This window comes from Triticum dicoccoides, chromosome 1B, assembly GCF_002162155.2.
Source record: "Triticum dicoccoides isolate Atlit2015 ecotype Zavitan chromosome 1B, WEW_v2.0, whole genome shotgun sequence".
In the NCBI taxonomy this organism is placed as follows: domain Eukaryota; kingdom Viridiplantae; phylum Streptophyta; class Magnoliopsida; order Poales; family Poaceae; genus Triticum; species Triticum dicoccoides.
The window spans coordinates 613,421,691-613,441,817 of NC_041381.1; the positions used below are offsets into that span (position 1 = coordinate 613,421,691).

General features: G+C 55.3%; 1 protein-coding gene across 1 annotated transcript in view; it reads right to left on the reverse strand.

Annotated features, from left to right (window-relative positions):
* Window positions 1-20,127, reverse strand: part of LOC119349121 (protein LIKE COV 1-like) — a 47,448-nt gene that overhangs the window by 1,534 nt on the left and 25,787 nt on the right. The window lies entirely within an intron of this gene.

Genomic DNA, 20,127 nt, shown 5'->3' on the forward strand with positions numbered 1-20,127 from the left:
ATATAATATAATAATAACACTATAGGATCAAACCCCAAAGTGGAAACAGGATGAAGGCAGTCATTTATTGAAGAAACTACAACATGGCATCAAACCATCGAAGAAATTTGATATTTCAATACCAAAAGAAGCGGAGTAGTTTGCATACCAAAAATGTTGATACCCAATTGTGCATAGATTGGAGAGAAGAATCCATCAACAAAATGAATGAACCACCAGGTGAAGTAGAATGTTATCGCTATGGGGAAGAGAATCACACTGGCATTTTCTCAGAAAAGAACATCAAAACAGCATCAGTGCTTACGTGAAAATAAAATTTATATAACAGACGCAGGACAACTGGTAATGGTTGGTGTACATATTTACTGGTTATCGCAGAATAAGGATGCAACTTCGAGTAAGATTTATTATGTCCAGTCAGTATTTGTAATAAACTTGGAGCACATTTTGAAATTACGAATACATTAAAAATGAGAACAAAAAACAAAATTCTGATTTTTTTAAATGTTCACATAAGCAAATTCCAAAGGAAACATAAAATCAGAGAAGAAACAAAGATGTGAAAAATAGAGACAAAACTATAGCTGAAAAAAATATGACAAATCGGTTTAGGAACCTTTTATATACTCTAGTTCCCAAAACGAGCCAGGAACCTTCCAGAAGATTCACAATATCGTGGCTCGAACGCTCAAATGGGCCGGCCCATTCAACGATTGTGTGTGTGATTGCCCAGTTTTTTGCCACAACATGTGGCAAATAGGAAATTCCGTACGTTTGGGGAGTAATGTCAAATAGACGGCAGCATGCACAGAAGGTCGCCTGACTGAGCCACCCCATTGTCGCGCACGGAAATAAGAAAAAAGTCACTGAAAAAAGAATGGCAGTGCATGGGGTCGAACAATGTAACTCCCACTGCCGACCACTTGTCGCTAGCCACACGAGCTAAAAGGCTTCCATTCAAACTAGGTAACACGGACTATAAGAACCATCCATCAGCGACCAGTTTACTGTAGAGAACCAGTCTTTTTCACAATATTTAATTTTATTTTTTTTCTATTTGCTATTTATCACTTTTTCATTTTGTGTTTTAATTTTATTTTTTATTTTTCAAAAACTGCTCATGCTTTCAAAAATTTGTTCATAAAATACAAATATTAGCATTTTAAAAATGGTATGATTTTTTTAAATGTTCATGCCTTCCAAAATTTCTCAGAATGCCAAAACACAAATGTTTTCTAAAAAGAGCGAACAAAAATTTGAAAGCACGTTAAAAGCCCAAAAAGCCCCGTTTGGAAGCACCTTCTTTTTGATAAATTTTGCATTTTCTGGAGTTTCTTGCTTAAAAAAGGCCAATAAATGGCCAGACATGTCAAAAATCATTCAAACATGGATGGATGCCTACCAAGGCATGCCAGCCTGCTCGTAAAAGTTAGGGTCACTTATTCATATATCAAAACATACCACCAGTTGGGGTGCATCCATGAGCATGTAGTTTTTCCTAATTTGAATGTTAATTGCAATTTCTATCATTATCAATCAACATGAACAAATTGTGTGTGAAACTTTTACAAGGTTGAACACTTTTTCAAAAATTGTTGACAAATCTGAATAGTTGATGAAAAATTTGTACACAATCAGAAAACTACGTACATTTTAAAATCTATGAAAATTACTAAAAAGATAATATTTCTTAAATTTGTGAACAAAAACTATACTGAAATTCTAGAACATTTTTTAAAATTGCAAAGAATATTTGAAAACAAGAACAAAATTTTCAACTTTTTGAACATATTTCAAAAAGAGTAATAATTTTTTAAAAGGAGAAAAATAAATTACCAAGAGAAAGAAAAATGAAAAAATAGAAAAATATGCTTAAGCCCTGGTAACTAGGCGACATCATCGCTCCTGTCGGGCGCCTGCTGGGAGAAAACCTTATTTGACATTTATTGGGTCAAACAGTTGTTGTTTCTCACAAACCCTACTGATACGAGTGAACATGGGCCAAACCGTTTTAATTTTTTGTTGCCTCTGGACATGCTTGGTTTGGGAACCTTCTAGATGGTTCCAGGTCGGTTTTTACAGGTTTGGATACCTTCTAGAAGGTTCATGAATCCGTTTTCTTGTCTTTTTCTTATTTTTTCCTTTTAAAAAACGTAAAGTTCAAACAAAGTTCAATGTACTTATTTGTTCATATTTTCCAAAAATGTTTGAATATTTCAAATAATGGTCTCGTTTTCAACAAAGTTAAGAGTTTCAAAATTGTTTGTGTTTTGAAAAATTGTTTGGAATTTCATTTTTTCTCAATTTTCATAATTCTTTAGAGTTTCAAAATTTGTTCCACTTTTCGAAGAAAATTGTTTGCATTTGTTTCATGTTTAAAAAAAGTCGCATTCAAAATTCTGAACAATATTCAAATTTGTTATGTTCAATTTTGTTTCACATTAAAATAATTCACATTTAAAATTCCTTAAAACCTTTAAATCTGTGGCTGTTCATACTACCTCCGTTTGGGATTTGAAGGCCAGCTAGCCGAAGTGGCAGTACCAAGAAATTCACAATGGTTAATTTATAGCATTGGGTAGAGCTGTAATTTTGGGAGGCAGTTAATGCCAATGGCTCAAGAAACGATTGCGTTGTATGCATTGGCTCATCTTTTTTTTTGAGTGGATGCATTGGCGGCAAGCACGTCCTACGCGTTGAACAATAGTGAAGCCAAGATCATGCACATGACAAGCATGGTTCTGAAAGCCATGGAACGAACTGATGAATGCAGTGCCAAAACAAGTGCCTGCACATGCACATTTTACATCCTACTGTGATGGTGTGTAGCAGCCTAGTAGGAGCAGGTAAGTATGTAGTGTAGACCGGTCGGACCCAGCTAGCGAACCGTCGCACGCGAAAATGATAGAAATGTTGTCAAATTTGTCCATTGAAAAATGAGAATGCTTGGGTTGGTCGCCTCGAGCTTCAGATCGTGCAAAGTGTATCACTTCAGCTAATTGTTCGAGCAGATTGTGCAAAGTTTGTCAAATCAGCTAATTGTTCCAGCAAGTCTTTGAAAGTCAGGGTTCCAGTTCCACCATTGTCTGTCTACTATCGCCAGACCAATAGGAGGTTTGGTTATTCCAAGAATTGAAGGTAACACACCTCAGGCATGCATTGTTTTCTTTTACAGCAAGGCACCTTAGTCAGACATCGTCGATGCCGAAAATTAATTTGGGCTCCCAAACAGCAGGAAGAAAATGATTTAACAACATTAAGAAGCATCAGGGGCGGTGGTACAAAGACAAAAGTCCAAGCCAATTCTACAAAATCCATCGGATCAGCAACGCATGTGAGTCAATGTTAGACTAAGTATATATTAGATATACATGTTGTAACACAACTTGTATTTGTACGGTTCCCTCTTATAAATATATGACAGCCGTACCCACCAAGGGTATCGAGCATTGTTTCAAACCCTAATACGTCTAACATGGTATCAGACGACGCGTTCGATCCGCATCACGCTTTCGCCTCCTCTGCTGCCGTCGCGCCGCCCCCCCTCCCCCCCGCCGCGCCGCCTCTCTCCACTCTGGCGATGGAGTCACAGTTCCTGGCGTCGCCTCCACTTGCCTAGGCCCGATCTACTGCGTCGGGATCACATCCTCCCGCGCCACATCGATCGCCCGCCATGTTGCCGCCGCCTCGGTCGCGTGCTGCGCCTCCGATCGCGGCCACCCCGATCCAGTCGCGGGGCACGCCTCCACCATCGGCCTCCTACGGCGCCAATGGGCAGGCGGCCTACGGTGGTCTTCCAGCCCCGGCCCCGTACCACGATGCGGCCAGGCCGGCCCCGCCACGATGCACCCCTTGCCTCGGGGCCCTATGGCGCTCCCATCCAGGTGCCGTACGGCGGCCCGTACCCGGCGCCCTACCTCGCGCCATCGGTTGCATCGTATGCGCCGTATTCTGCTACAGCCCCGACGTCCTACGCTGCTGCCCAGCCGTACACCGCTCCTCCTGCGCTCCCGTATGGTGCGCACTCCTCGGCGGCTTACGGCCATCATCAACAACCATCAGCCGAGGCACTAGTCCCGTATAGTGCCATTCTGCCGCCTGGTCCGCCGCCTGATCTGCCGCTCTCCGCGCCGATGGCCGAACCAGGGCCGTTTCACTTCGCCCATCTGGTGACGGTGAAGCTTTATGCTGATAACTATCTCCTGTGGCGCGCTCAAGTGTTGCCGCTGATGCGGAGCCACTACCTTGAAGGATATGTTGATGGCTCCCTGCTGTGCCCTCCGGCTATGGTTCCGGTGCCCTCGTCCCATGGTGGCTCTGTCATGGTCCCCAACCCTGCTCATCGTCGGTGGACTGCTCAAGATCAAGCCATCATGGGTGCTATTCAGTCATCGCTCACTCCATCTGTGGCTGGCATGGTTGTCTTTGCCGCCACGTCGAGGGATGCATGGGCCACGCTTGACTCCAGCTTCTCCTCACAGTCGCTCGCACGTTCGTCTGCTATACGCAATCAGCTGGGTGATGTCAAGAAGAATGATCTCTCTGTCACTCCTTCTTCAACAAAGTCAAAAGCTTGGCCGATACACTGTCCTCCATTGGGAAGCCGCTCCGTGATGAGGAGTTTACTTCATTCATTCAAAATGGACTGGACGAGGATTATGACTCTCTGGTTGAAAATGTCAACGGGCGTGACAGGCCGATGCCACCCCGTGACCTCTACGCCCGCCTCCTTAACACGGAATAGCGGCTCGCTGCTCGTCGCTCTGTCGGAGTCTACACGGAGGGCCCTTCTGCGAATGCTGCTCTTCGCGGAGGTGCCCGTGGTGCCAAGCAGAAGCCACCGCCGCCCTCGGGCAACCAGCCTCGTCCGCCCGCTCCCGCTCCTCCAATGGCTGGTTGCAAGCGACTTCACTGCGAGGCGTGTGGTGGTGGTGTCGAGTGTCAGCTTTGCGGTATTGAGGGGCACTTGGCATCTCGGTGTCATCGTCGGTTTAAACGTGATTTCCTTGGCATCGGGAACAATGGGAAGGGCAACGAGAAGCAAGTTGCTCTTGCCACACAGGAGCCCGGGTTCACTCCTTCATACTCTGTGGATCCTGCCTGGTACATGGACACAGGCGCCACGGACCACTTGACGAGCCAGCTTGACAAGTTGGCCACTCGACAACCCTACACCGGTCATGATTAGGTTCGCACTGCCAATGGATCAGGTATGCCCATCTCACATATTGATCACGTATGCCCATATCACATATTGGTCAGGCATCTCTTCTTTCTCGTACCACTAAAACCTTGCGTCTCCTTGATGTCCTTCGTGTTCCTTCAGTCACACGTAGTTTACTCTCGGTTCCTAAATTAACTCTTGACAACAATGTGTTTGTTGAGTTTCACCCTTTCCATTTTTTTGTTAAGGATCGGGATACGAGGGACGTTCTTCTTAGTGGTCGAGCTCGCGACGGCTTATATGCGCTTGATGTGCCACGAGTGCCTGATGTGCCACGAGTATCTCAGGTGTTCAGTGGTGTGCGGGTGTCGTCGTCGCAGTGGCATTCTCGCCTTGGCCACCCTGCCACTCCCATTGTGCGCCATGTGCTTCATCGTCATCGTCTTCCCGTTGAGTCCAGTAATAAGGAGTTTCTAGTTTGTGATGCCTGCCAACAAGGCAAGAGTCATCAGTTGCCCTTTTCTGTATCAAGTCGTGTTGTCAAGGCTCCTCTTGAACTTGTGTTTTCCGATGTGTGGGGCTATGCCCAAACCTCTGTTAGTGGGCACAACTATTATGTCAGTTTCATAGATGCTTTCAGTCGCTTTACTTGGCTTTATCTTATTAAGCGCAAATCTGATGTGTTTCATGTTTTCATGCAATTCCAAGCACATGTTGAACGGTTACTCAAGCACAAAATTATTCATGTTCAGTCTAATTGGGGAGGTGAATACCGTAATCTTAACACCTTCTTTCAGAAGCTTGGTATCTCAAATCATGTGTCTTGTCCTCATACACATCAGCAGAACGGTGCAGCTGAGCGTAAGCACCGTCATATAGTTGAAACTGGGCTAACACTTCTTGCACATGCCTCTGTCCCGTTTCGGTTCTGGAGCGATGCCTTTGTTACTGCTTGTTTTTTGATAAACAGGATTCCCACACGACTTCTTCACATGAAGTCCCCTCTAGAAGTGTTGCTTCATGAAACTCCAGATTACTCCTTTCTCAAAGTGTTCGGTTGTGCGTGTTGGCCACATCTTCGCCCGTACAATAAGCATAAACTTGAGTATCGGTCGAAAAAATGCGTGTTCCTCGGATACAGTCCTCTCCACAAAGGTTACAAGTGTCTCCATGTTCCATCAAACCATGTTTACATTTCCCGTGATGTTGTGTTTTGTCGGAGTAATGGGCCACGGGTAGGCTAACCCGAGCCCCAGAACCTTTCAAAACATCGGGGCAGGCTGCGCCCCTCAAGACCCCATGATAAAGAGCTGCTTCCTGGGAGTCGGCGACAACTGCCCCTCACGGCCGAGTTCCAGGGACGACTTCGAGTTAAGCCGACTCTTAGCAGACGACTTCGAGATAAGCCGACTCTTAGCTGACGACTTCGAGATAAGCCGACTATGGGAGTCAGCCCGCGACCCCAACCACCCCTGCCTTCGCCACGATGGACGGGGCAGGGTACGGTCACTGCGTGGCCGTCCCTGCCCCGCTTACGAAGGGCTGGCATGGCTACAGTGCACCATATCGCTGGAGATCTCCATCGTGGCGCGGCACTGTTGCCATGCCCGCCCTGACCTCAGCCCCCATGGGCGGCGCACTGTGCCCACGACGGCTTACCTATACGGCCCCGAGACGGCGGGACCCGCCCGTCAGCGGGGGTACAGAAGACGGAGAGAGCGCCACAAAGACGGACCCGTGGGAGTCGGCCCCCTGGAGTCGGCCGGCCCCTCCCACGGGCCCCGCACGCCATTAACCAGACAAGACGGGGAATGGCGACAATGATCGTCCGCCAGGCGGCGGCACTGTTGCCACGACCCCATGACCAAGCCCGCGTCATTGGAAGCACGGCTACAGTACCAGGCCTGTCGGCAGGGCCCACCAGTCGGCGGGCCCCAGCAGTCGGCGGAGAAGACGACGGCCTGAGAGACAGACGGCTGGGACCCACGCCCAGCTGGATTACCATTGTATCCCTGGGGGCAGGCCTATATAAGCCCCCCGGGGCACCCATGCAAGGGGGATAGATTCTTTAGCATTAGACCCGATCATATAGGAAGGAGGGAGCTAGCCTTGCCCTCTCCTACCTCCAGGAAACAGCTCTAGGAGCAACCCTGTATTCACTTTGCCATAGTGATCATGCGGAGCCCCCGCAGAGCAGTAGTAGGGGTGTTATCTTCTCGGAGAGCCCTGAAGCTGGGTAAGATCCGTCGGCGTGCATGTCTTCGCCTTATCCCGTTTCCAGGCACCGACGACATTCTACTCACTCCCACCATGATAAGCCATCCTTTGGCATATGTCGCACCCAACCCCCGACATTTGGCGCCCACCGTGGGGCGAGGTGCACCGTCGTCCAGAGACCTGCTCTGGACGGGAACCCTACTGGCGAGCGCAGCCAGCCCGGCATGCCAGACAGAGTCTGCGCCAACGCGCTGCACGATGCTGAGATCGCCTGCGCGGCCAGCTGCCTCGCCGAACGTGTTGGCGAGGTTCGCCTCTCCGACGAGCCTGCATCCGACGCAGGCACGAGCGGACCCGAGAGCCTCCTCGCAGGTCTCCTCGACCAACTCCACGTCGCCGGCGAGCCCGCCGTGGACCTGGAGTCCATAGGCTCCACTGACCCGATGCTGGTCGACTCTGACACCGCGTCGCTCGACGCATTCCCCACCAACATGGTGGTCTACGACGAGCTGCTCCCTTGCGCGGAGAGCGGCAGAAGCACCGTCACGGAGGTTCTCATCCTCGATCACTGCGAGTGTTCCAGCGAAGGAGCTCATGATCCACTCGACGCGGCTCTGCAAGACCTGACCGCGCCCATTCCGGGAGACGTCGACGCCGAGACGCTGGAGGCGCGCCGCCTTCAGCTCGTCGAAGGCGCGAAGAAGCTGGCAAGCATGAGATGCTTGTCAGAAGCCTACCAGCGTGAGATGGATCGCGCTGTGGGCGGCTCACCGGCCCCGACTGGGCCTAGCCGCCTTGGCGTGGTCCGGCAGCGTGGCGCGGTCATCGCCAACCTTTTCGAGGCCAATCGCCCTGTGTACGCCACACCTGCGGAGAACATCCACGCCGCCCAGGCGGCGGCGGACGAGCTAGATAACTTCGAGGGCGAAGAGCGCCGCTTGATGATGGAGCGAGTCCAGCAGCTCCTCGACGCGGCTGCCGCACAGAACGAAGCCGACTGCCGCACAGAGGCGCCGCAACGACAAAACGACGACTTGCCTCCCCGCCGAGATCAAGGCGCGACGTCTCGGACACCAACCGGCGGTGTCCGCGGAAGGAAAGACAAGGATCCGGCTGTCAGCCACAGTCGGACTCGCATCACCATCGAGCGCGACCAAGACGGACGCCCCAAAGCAGTAGAACGGCGGGACGACTATCTGCCTCCTCCTCCTCGCAAAGAAAGGCGAGTCTCCCCGCCGCCCGTCGAGCATCCGACTCTCGGCGACCGCCTTGGCCGCCGAGAGGGAGTCGGAGAAAATGACGCCCGCCACCGGATCGACCGATTGCACTGATCCCTGGCGCTGGAAGAAGAAGACGAGTTGGGTCCGCCTTGTTTCGGACCTCGCATCCGAGACGAGACCTTTCCCAAAGGGTTCACGCTCCCCCGAGATACGCCCAAGTACACCGGCTCCGTGAAGCTGGAAGACTGGCTAGTTGACTATTCCACGGCCGTCAACATAGCAAACGGCAACAAGCGTGTTGCCGTAAAGTACGTTCCACTCATGCTCCAGGGCACGGCCCGGACATGGTTGAACAGCCTGAAGCCCTGCAGCATCAACAGCTGGGTCGACTTCACCGAAGCCTTTGTCCGCAACTTCACGAGCACGTACAAGCGACCTCCCAAGCCTCGCCAACTCTCCTTGTGCGTGCAAGGCCCCCACGAGTCGACTCACGACTACCTCACGCGCTGGGCCGAGCTTCGGAACTCTTGCGAGGGCGTGCACGAGGTGCAGGCTATCAAGTACTTCACTGCCGGGTGCAGAGAAGGCACCCTCCTCAAGCACAAGCTCCTCTGCGACGAGCCGGAGACCCTCGACGAGCTTTTGATCATAGCAGACAAATACGCCACGGCCGACTCCTCCATGAAGGCGGAGATTCAAGTTAGCGCAACTGGCAAAGTCGCCCCTCAGGCTCCCAGAACTCCGGCTGGGGACGCCAGTCCGAGACAACAGTAGAACGACCACAAGCGCAAAGCCCCACAGCCGGCTTCCAGCAGCCGGCAAGTTGCGACAGTCGAAGAGCAACAGCCGGAGGAGCAGCCTCCGTCCAAGCGACAAAAAGGCGGCAAGTCCAACTGGTTGCCGGCCTTCTCCTACGAGTAGACCCTAGATGGCCCTGCAAGTTTCACAGCGGCGCGAAGCCGTCGAACCACACCACCCGGAAATGCCACTGGCTCACCAGAATCGCCAAGGGAGACGGCCTCCTACCTCCCCCGCCTGCTGGGCCGCCGCCTCCACCGCCGCCCCAGCAGCCGGCTGTCAAGCCAGTCGGCGCAATACAAGATGAGTACCCAGAAGAGCACGGAGCCTATGTGGTGTTCACCAGTGTGGCCGACGATTGACGCAGCAGGCGGCTGCAGCAGCAAGGGGTGAACACAGTCGCGTCGAGCACTCCAGAGTTCATGCACTAGTCCGAGAGGCCTATCAGTTGGAGCAGAGCTGATCACCCAGAGGTGATGCCGAGTCCAGGATCCTATGCCCTGGTCCTAGGTGCCACCCTTGCCACGGATAGGCGGGCCGCTCGCTTCTCGCGAGTGCTGATAGACGGAGGCAGTAGCATCAATATCCTGTACAAGGACACCATGGAGAAGTTAGGAATCAAGCAAAGACAGCTTTAGAGCAGCCGGACTGTGTTCCACGGCATCGTTCCTGGACTTTCCTACTTGCCAATCGGCAAGATCCTGATAGACGTCCTCTTTGGGGACAAAGATCATTTCTGTCGAGAGCCAGTTTGGTTTGAAGTGGTGGACCTCGAAAGCCCGTACCATGCGTTGCTTGGCCAACCTGCCTTGGCCAAGTTCATGGCGGTCCCCCACTACGCCTACCTCAAGATGAAGATGCCGAGTTCCAAGGGGATTCTAACCGTAGCCGGCGACAACAGAAAGTCGTCCGCTTGCGCGGCCAAAAGCAGTCGGCTGGCCGAGTCCTTGGTGATCGCGACTGAGAAGTGGCTTCTCGATCGGGTTGTGGCGATGGCCGGCAAGCAGCCCGAGATGTAGCCCGACCCCAAGGAGTCGGAAGCTGAAGGTTCGTTCAAGCCGGCCAAAGAAACAAAGAAGATACCCTTGGACCCGGAGCACCCATAGAGGTACGCTGTCATAGGTGCAAACCTTGACAGCAAATAGGAAGGCGACCTCGTCAATTTCCTCCGTGAGAATCGAGACATCTTTGCATAGTCCCTTAAAGACATGCCAGGTGTACCGACGGAATTCGCCGAGCACAAGTTACATGTCCAGTCTGATGTGAAGCCCGTCAGGCAGCCCTTGCACCGCCTGTCAGAAGAGAAGAGAAGAGTTGTTGGAGAAGAGATAGCCCGGCTCCTGGCAGCCGGCTTCATTATGGAAGTATTTTTCCCAGAGTGGCTAGCAAACCCGGTCCTGGTGCTGAAGAAGAACAAGCAGTGGCGGATGTGTATCGACTACACAAGCCTCAACAAAGCTTGCCCCAAGGACCCGTTCGCTCTGCCGAGAATTGATCAGGTGATAGACTCCACAGCCGGATGCGAGCTGTTGAGTTTCTTAGATGCATATTCTGGATATCACCATATCAAGCTGAACCCGGCTGACAGACTGAAGACCGCCTTCATCACGCCGTTTGGAGCCTTCTGCTACCTGACCATGATGTTCGGCTTGAGGAATGCCGGCGCCACCTTTCAGCGTTGCATGCAGAAGTGCCTCCTCAAGCAACTCGGCAGAAACGCCCATGTCTACATGGACGATGTGGTGGTGAAGACGGAGAAGCGCGGAACATTGCTGAAAGACCTCAAGGAAACCTTTGAGAACCTGCGCCGATTCCAGATCAAGCTCAACCCTGAGAAGTGCGTCTTCGGAGTACCAGCCGGCCAACTCCTTGGCTTCTTGGTCTCTGAACGTGGCATAGAGTGCAACCCTGTAAAGATCAAGGCCATCGAGAGGATGGAGGTACCCCACCGACTGCTAGATGTGCAAAAGTTCACCGGCTGCTTGGCGTCCATCAGCCGTTTCATCAGTCGGTTGGGTGAGAAGGCTCTCCCTTTATACCAGCTCATGAAGAAGACAACCTTTTTCGAGTGGAACCCCAAGGCGGACGAAGCTTTTCTCCAATTAAAGAAAATGCTGACTACTGCCCCTGTGCTGGTGGCTCCGACTCCTAAAGAGCCCATGCTCCTATACATTGCCGCCACCAGCCGGGTAGTCAGCACAGTTATTATAGTTGAGCGCAAGGAGGATGGCAAGGCGCTACCTGTCCAGAGACTGGTATATTACCTGAGCGAAGTACTGTCGGCCTCCAAGCAGAACTACCCCCACTACCAGAAGATGTGCTACAGCGTGCACTTTGCCGCCAAGAAATTGAAGCCTTACTTCCAGGAGCATCCAATCACTGTGGTTTGCACAGCCCCACTTCCTGAGATCATCAGAAGCCGAGATACTTCTGGCCGAGTGACCAAATGGGCCATCGATCTGGCTCCCTACACCATCTACTACCAGCCCCACACCGCCATCAAGTCGCAAGCATTGGCCGACTTCCTCGTCGACTGGGCCGAGACCCAGTACCTGCCGCCAGCGCCCGACTCCACCCATTGGCGGATGCACTTCAATGGCTCCAAGATGCGCACTGGCTTGGGAGCCGGCGTTGTCCTCACTTCCCCCAAGGGAGACAAGCTAATATATGTGCTGCAGATCCACTTCGCCGCCTCCAACAACATCACTAAGTACGAGGCGCTCATTCACGGGCTCCGGCTTGCCAAAGAGCTTGGCATTCGCCGGATCCTGTGTTATGGCGACTCCGACTTAGTGGTCCAGCAGTCATCTGGCGATTGGGACGCCAAGGATGCAAACATGGCGAGCTACCGTTTCCTTGTGCAGCAACTCAGCGGATACTTCGAGGGGTGCGAGTTCCTCCACGTGCCAAGGAATGACAACGACCAAGCAGACGCCCTGGCACGAATCGGCTCCACCCGCCAAGCAATACCATTTGGCGTCGCCCTTCGGCGCCTCCTCAAGCCGTCTATCAAGCCTTCACAGGAATCTGACTCCATTTTCGTGCCAGCTCCCCCCGAAGAAGTCGGATCCGACTCAAGAGCCCCAGCAGACGGCACGAAAATTCTTATAAACAGCTCCAAGCACGCCGTAGTCGAAGCCGGCTCGGGGACTTCAGAACCCGGCCCGGGGACTGTGGCGACCAGTTCAAAGACTCTAGAACTCGGCCCAGGGACTGCTCCAGTCGGCCCGGGGACTTCGTTAATCCAGCAAGCTGCCGCGGACTCCAACCCGCCGCCTCCCAGCCCAGCCGCCCTCGTCCAAGTTGCAGTACTGGCAGTTGAAGAAATAGCAGCACCCTCATGGGCCCAGCCCATCCTCAAGTTCCCGGTGAGCAAAGAACTGCCAATTGATGAAATCTTGGCTCGGCAAGTACAACGCCGAGCAGCAGCCTACACCATAGTCAACAGAGAGTTGGTCAGGCACATCGTCACTGGTGTCTACCAGCGTTGCATCGAGCCAGAGCAAGGCCAAGCAATTCTCAGAGACATCCATGAAGGCGAGTGCGGCCACCATGCGGCTTTAAGAGCACTCGTCACCAAAGCCTTCCGGCACGGTTTCTTCTGGCCAACTGCCCTAGAAGAGGCCAAAGAATTAGTCCAAAAGTGCAAAGGGTGCCAGATGTTCCGCTCCAAGCCACATCAGCCGGCTTCCGCACTCAAGACTATCCCCATCGCCTGGCCCTTTGCGGTTTGGGGCCTGGACATGGTGGGACCATTCAAAACAGCACGAGGCGGCTTAACTCACTTACTTGTCGCAGTGGACAAGTTCACCAAGTGGATAGAAGTAAAGCCCATCAAGAAGTTGAATGGTCCGACTCCAGTGACTTTCATTGCCGACATCACGACCCGGTACGACATACCGCACAACATCATCACCGACAATGGCACAAATTTTGCCAAAGGTGCCTTGGCCCGTTTCTACGCGACTCAGGGCATCTGACTGGACTTAGCGTCTGTTGCCCATCCGCAGTCAAACGGCCAGGTAGAACGAGCAAACGGCCTCATCCTGTCTGGCATCAAGCCTCGACTGGTCGAACCACTGGAGCGTTCGGCCGGCTGTTGGCTTGACGAGTTGCCAGCCGTCCTCTGGAGTCTGCGCACGACTCCAAACAAGTCAACCGGCTTCACACCCTTCTTCCCCGTCTACGGCGCTGAAGCCGTCATCCTGACGGACATAGAGTTCGACTCTCCGCGAGTCACCATGTACACCGAGGAAGAAGCAGAAGAAGCACGTCAAGACGGTGTCGATCTGCTGGAAGAGGGCGGCTGTTGGCACTCAGCCGGTCCAGCATCTACCAGCAGAGCCTGCGCCGATACTATAACAGGAAGGTCAGGCCGAGATCTTTCCAAGAGGGCGACCTTGTGCTCCGGCTGATCCAGCGAACAGCCGGCCAGCACAAGCTGTCGGCGCCTTGGGAAGGCCCCTTCATTATCAACAAGGTGCTGGGAAATGACTCCTACTACCTGATCGACGTTCAGAAGCCCCGAGCACGCAAGAGGGACGACTCCGGCAAAGAGACAGAATGCTCGTGGAATGCAAATCTTCTCCGAAGATTTTAAAGTTGATGCAGTATGTATCGCACTACCCTTTGTATTAAAGTACCAAGACTTCGGGCCCCCCGAGACGAGCTCGGGGACTGCCCTTTTTGTTATCTGTATGATAAGAATTATGCCTTCGAGTATACTACTCTTTGTTATGTCGCTTGGCACCGGGCTCGACTAGTCGGCCCGGGGACTCGCCGCCTTACGCTATGAAATGCTTCCTGCAGTCGGACAAGTAGTGCGTGGCGCCTAAGCCGTCTCCTGTCAGAAGCCGCAGCTCACAGAGCGACTGATTGGTGGACAGGAGTAAGGAAGAATGGGCGTCCGCACGAAAAATGGCTAAGGACTCAAAGCATAAACATAGCTTAAGCCGGCTTCCTGCCTCTCTTAGCAGAGCCGACTCTTTAATAGTCGGCCTGCCGCTTTCTATCCAACTTGTTAAAAGACTCTAAAAATGGACAAGTACTTGCCTTCCCAAAATAGCCAAGCATTTGATCCAGAGGCGGTCCGCAGAGCGGCCGTCTGACTGACAAGGCGGCGATTAAGGGAAGGCGGCAAAGGAAAAAGCCAAAGGAGCAATGAGCAAGGAAAGATAGAACTCGGATAAATATTTACATACGCCCTTGGCCGAATCTTCAAGCAGAAGTTCAAAATACACCCCGCGGGTGGAATTGTTCGAATTAACAAGTTCTTCAAAGACTACTAGAACAGATAAAATGAAGGCAAGACGGTAGCCTAGGAAGCGGCAGACGGGTTCAGAGGGTCGTAAGAGACGGCGGTGTCAGGCACCGGGGCGGCCGGCTGGACGGTCTCGGCTTGGTCGGGCGCGGCTCGTTGCAGGAGGCGCGGTCGAGCTGAGGCTGGTCGCCCATTCCACCTTCTGGCGCCTCCGTCCTCCGCCTCGCCTTCCTCCTCGGTGCTGGAACCGATCACCTCCGCCGAGTCCTCGTCGTAATCCGGGTTCATCCCGAACCACTCCGGCGGCGCCTCCCTGCCGTCTTCAGCTCGATCAGGGACGAAGATGCTGGTGTCGGCATAGTCAGCGATCGCCACGGCACGAGCGATGAGGGCGTCTTCCACAACTACCAGCTCCGCCTGGGCCTCTAACCGGAACGCGGCCAGACGGTCCAGGTCCAGCCCTGGATACCACGCCTTGACGAATTCCAAGGCCCGGCGCGCTCTAGCCCGGGCCGAGGAACCCTTCCAAGCCTCAAGACGACCAGCTGCGACCTCCAGCCAGTCGGCAGTATGACTGGCAGTGCGCAAAACCGGCATGTCTGGCCACATGGCAGCAATGGCCTGGGCGCCGGCACGTTGAAGCCGGCGCAACATCCGATGGGCCGGCCGCAGACGAGCCTCGATGCTCAGAAGCTGCTCGTCGAGGGTCCGGGGGGCGTTGGCGGCAATCTCCACACCATCTGCCCTCCGCGCCTCGCGATCAGCCTCGATGGCTTGAGTAGCCGCCTGCGAGTGGCCAGGGAAGAAGTCTGCCAAGACAAAAAAGAAGCAAGTCAAAATCAGGAGTCAGCCCGACCCACAGTCGGCGGCTCAAAGGAAACCAAGAAACTCACCGTTGACGATGTCCTTGATCTCATGGAAGCCGGAGGTCAGCCGTGCCTCCTTGTCGGTCCAGGAGGAGCGCTCGCTTTCGAACTCGGCCAGGAGAGCAGTCTCTCTCTTCTTTGCCTCGTCTTGCGTCTTCTTGAGCAGCTCCCTCTGCTCCGCCAGCTGTGCGGCCAGCAGGTCGCGCTCCGCGGCAAGTTTGCTGCACTCCTCCCCCTTGGCACGCAAGGTGGTGTTGACCTTGCCCAGCTGCTGGTGAAGAGTGGCATTGGCCTCTGAAGAATAAAAAGGAAAAGACGTTAAGTCGTCAACAAAGAAGGTCGCCGGGAAGATCCGGCCCGACTGCTCAGCAGTCGGCCCGAATCTTGGGGACTACAGCCCGCGGGTGCGCCAGCGCGCCCCCGCGAAGTCGGCAGTCCGCCTGCCCAGCTCCTCGACGTTGCGGTTGAAGGCAGTGACGCGGTGGTTGTGATACTCCTATGATAAGAATTTTTAGACAAAGATAAGTATTGGAACTCGCCAGAAGGAGTTCCGGACCGCCTGCTCACCAGCCGGCCCGAAACTCGGGGACTACACCCAGTGGGTGCGCTGGCGTGCCCCCACAGAGAAGAACAAGGAAAAAATAAAGTCAAAAAAGAAAGCATACCCGGACGGCTACTCGCGATGCCAGATGCGCCTTGGTGCAGGCCTGGATGGCGTCGCCCTCGGCTCGCAGCTTCGCCTGAACATCCAGAAGCGCCTAGTTCAGCGGGCCCGTGCCGCCTCCTCGCACCCACCCAACGGGTGCGACACTCGTCGCCTCAGCGTCTGGGAGGGCCGAGCTGGCGGTGCCGGTCTCCAGGGGGCGTGGCGCCGAAGTCGCCCTCTCAAGGCGGCGGCGTGCTCGCGAGGTGACTTGGAGGAGCAGCCTCGCCACGGACTCGTCCTCAGTTGGCGGCACCGGAGGGCCTGCCGGCTGTTTACCCTGCACGCTCCCGGACGGCGGCGGAGGCGGCGGTGGCGGCACGGCCGTGTCCGACATGGAGTCCTCATCGCTCTCCCTCTCCATGACGAGGTTCTCGCTGCCGGCTTCCCCAGTCTGCCCCGTGAACTCCATGGGCGGCGGCGTGGAGTTCAGCGGAACGACAAGCAGCACCGATTGGCGGTGCACGACCTCCTCTGCTTGCCGCCTTGCCGCAACGGTGGCTTTGGCCTCATCCAGCTTCCTCTGGGCAGAGGCCGCCGCCTTCTCGGCCTCTGCCTTCTCCAGACGGGCGGCCTCGTCCTCATCGCGCTTCTCCCGCGTGTTCCGCTCCGTCGCCTCCCAGAGGTCGGCGGCGGGGTCAATCCGCCGAGTAGTGGCGGACGTCTCTGGCGACCCCATGACGGAGGCAGCGGCGACCCTCTCAAAAGTAAGGGGATCCCTGAAGCGATAAAGGCATGTAAATGATTTGGGCAAAATTCACTAGTAAAAGACAAGACAAAGGCGGAGGCGCTTACGCAGAAACCAGTGGAGGCTTCTTCACTTCCTTACGGAAGCGGTTGGCCTTCGCGATCGCCTCTTCCCGCTTGGTCACGGCGGCCGCCCCCTTGAACTTCTTCGACCGGCCGCCAAGAAAGCTCGGCCCGGCCCGGCGCCTCTTCGCGCCGCCTTGACCATCCAAGCCGGCGGAGGAACTCGCACCCGGCTGGCCAACCCTTGGTTGGCGGCGCGGGATGACTTCCCCCTCGGCGTCGTCATCAGGCCAGTCGGCAAAGGTGGCCGACGGCCTGAAGCCTCCTCCTCCTCCTCCTCCACCTCTTTCGGCGTCGGCCTCCATCTCCGCCGCCCCCAAGTCAGGGTCGTCGACGTCGTTCTCTGCCCGGTCGGAGACGAACTGACGGGCCGGGCCCGTGGTGCCGGCTGAGGGCTGGATGAGGGAGTTCTGACTCAAGAAAAAACCAAAAAGATCAGAAGTCGGATTCGGCTGCAAAAGAAGACAGAAGAAAAAGAAAGACGACTTACAGCAGGCGGGGGGTTGGTGCGCGAGTACGGCTCCTTGCCAAACCGCCAATCCGCCGTGAGACTGCAGTTCGCGATGTAGTTCACCGTGTCCGCCACCTCCACGTGGGGCATGTCCTTGAAGCACATCCGACTCGGGTCCCGGTGGTCGCTCATCTGACAGATTAGATGAGGTCGGCCTTGGAGCGGGAGGACTCGGCGCGCCACGAAGGCGGCCAGCAGGTCGGCCCCAGCCAGACCCTCCGACCGCGTCAGCACTCGGAGTCGCGCAACGGCGGCGGCTCTAGCGGGAGTCAGCGTCTTGACTCGGTGGGACCAGCTGGGGAGCCTCCCAGCTGGAGCACCGGCTTCGTAAGGTGGTAGATTGACCCAGTCGCCGTCTGGGGCGACGTTCTTCACGTAAAAATATGACCGCTGCCACATCTTTACCGACTTGATCAGCGGAATGGTGGGGAATGGGTTGCCGGTCGTCGATCTCCGCATCGCGATGAAGGCACCACACTGGGCCGGCACGCCGACGATGTGCGTGCCGAGCTTAGAATGGAAGAAATCCCACCACAGCTCGATGGTGGGGAGAACGCCGAGGAAGCCTTCGCACAGGGTGGCGAAGGCAGCCAGCAGCACCACCGTGTTCGGGGTGAGGTGGTGCGGCTGGAGCCTGTGGAACTCCAAGAAGGAGCGGAAGAAGCCGCTCGCCGGCAGCCCCAGGCCGCGCATGAGGTGCGAGCGGAATACGACCCGCTCGCCCTCCTCCTGTGCCGGTGATATTTCCCTCTCCGGCGCGGCACGGGCTCGCACTAGGTCCGCGCCGGGGAGGCGACGCGTCCTGCGGAGGAACTCGATATGGTCGTCGTCCACCTCGGAGCCATCCCACACGCCGGAGCGCACGGCGGGAGGCGCGGCGGCGGAGGAAGAGCTCATCACTGCGAGCGTGGCGTGGTTCGGTGCGGCGGCAGCAAGAGGAAGAAGAAGCAAGAAGAAAGCAAGGGGAGTAGGGGAGATGGGCGCGCGTGCTTTGCCGCCTCCTTCCTCCCGCCTACTTATAGGTTCATTGGCTGAGAAGCCGATGGGGCGGGCATGTGATTAACTGTGCCCAGGCCCCCACGCCCCCCACGATTTACCACACGAAGTAACTGTGTGCAGTTACAACATGGCAAACCCAACCGTCCGCACGGCCGCAACAAATCCGTTCGCGTGCCGAGGCACGGTAGTGGCGGGCCCCGCCTGAGGTCCTGTCCCGTCGCGCGCGTGGGTGGGAAGACTGACGCCGCCACGTGGCGCCACGCGACGGACCCACAACGGGCGGCTGCCCGGAAGCTTATCAGGCACGCTGCCTGGACCCCGCTGCGACATTCAAACTCTCTAAGAGGCAAGGCGGCTTTCTGCGAGTCCGACTCCAGCTAGTCGGCCTGGAGGAAGACGGTGAGCAAGGTCCAGATTCCACCAGAAGGAAGAAACTGTTGAGACTCCTCGATATATCACCCTCGGCGCCTCACTAGCTTCGGGGACTACTGTCGGAGTAATGGGCCACGGGTAGGCTAACCCGAGCCCCAGAACCTTTCAAAACATCGGGGCAGACTGCGCCCCTCAAGACCCCATGATAAAGAGCCGCCTCCTGGGAGTCGGCGGCAACTGCCCCTCACGGCCGAGTCCCAGGGACGACTTCGAGTTAAGCCGACTCTTAGCTGACGACTTCGAGTTAAGCCGACTCTTAGCTGACGACTTCGAGATAAGCCGACTCTTAGCTGACGACTTCGAGATAAGCCGACTATGGGAGTCAGCCCGCGCCCCCAACCACCCCTGCCTTCGCCACGATGGATGGGGTGGGGTACGGTCACTGCGTGGCCGTCCCTGCCCTGCTTACGAAGGGCTAGCATGGCTACAGTGCGCCTTATCATTGGAGATCTCCGTCGTGGCGCGGCACTGTTGCCATGCCCGCCCTGACCTTAGCCCCCGTGGGCGGCGCACTGTGCCCACGACGGCTTACCTGTACGGGCCCGAGACGGCAGGACCCGCCCGTCAGCGGGGGTACAGAAGACGGCGAGAGCGCCACAAAGATGGACCCATGGGAGTCATCCCCCTGGAGTCGGCCGGCCCCTCCCACGGGCCCCGCACGCCATTAACCAGACAAGACGAGGAATGGCGACAGTGATCGTTCGCCAGGCGGCGGCACTGTTGCCACGACCCCATGACCAAGCCCGCGTCATTGGAAGCACGGCTACAGTACCAGGCCTGTCGGCGGGGCCCACCAGTCGGCGGGCCCCAGGAGTTGGCGGAGAAGATGACGGCCTGAGAGACAGACGACTGGGACCCGCGCCCAGTCGGATTACCATTGTATCCCTGGGGGGCAGGCCTATATAAGCCCCCCGGGGCAGCCATGCAAGGGGGATAGCTTCTTTAGCATTAGACCCAATCATATAGGAAGGAGGGAGCTAGCCTTGCCCTCTCCTACCTCTAGGAAACAGTTCTAGGAGCAACCCTGTATTCACTTTGCCATAGTGATCATGCGGAGCCCCCGCAGAGCAGCAGTAGGGGTGTTATCTCCTCGGAGAGCCCTAAAGCTGGGTAAGATCCGCCGGCGTGCATGTCTTCACCTCATCCC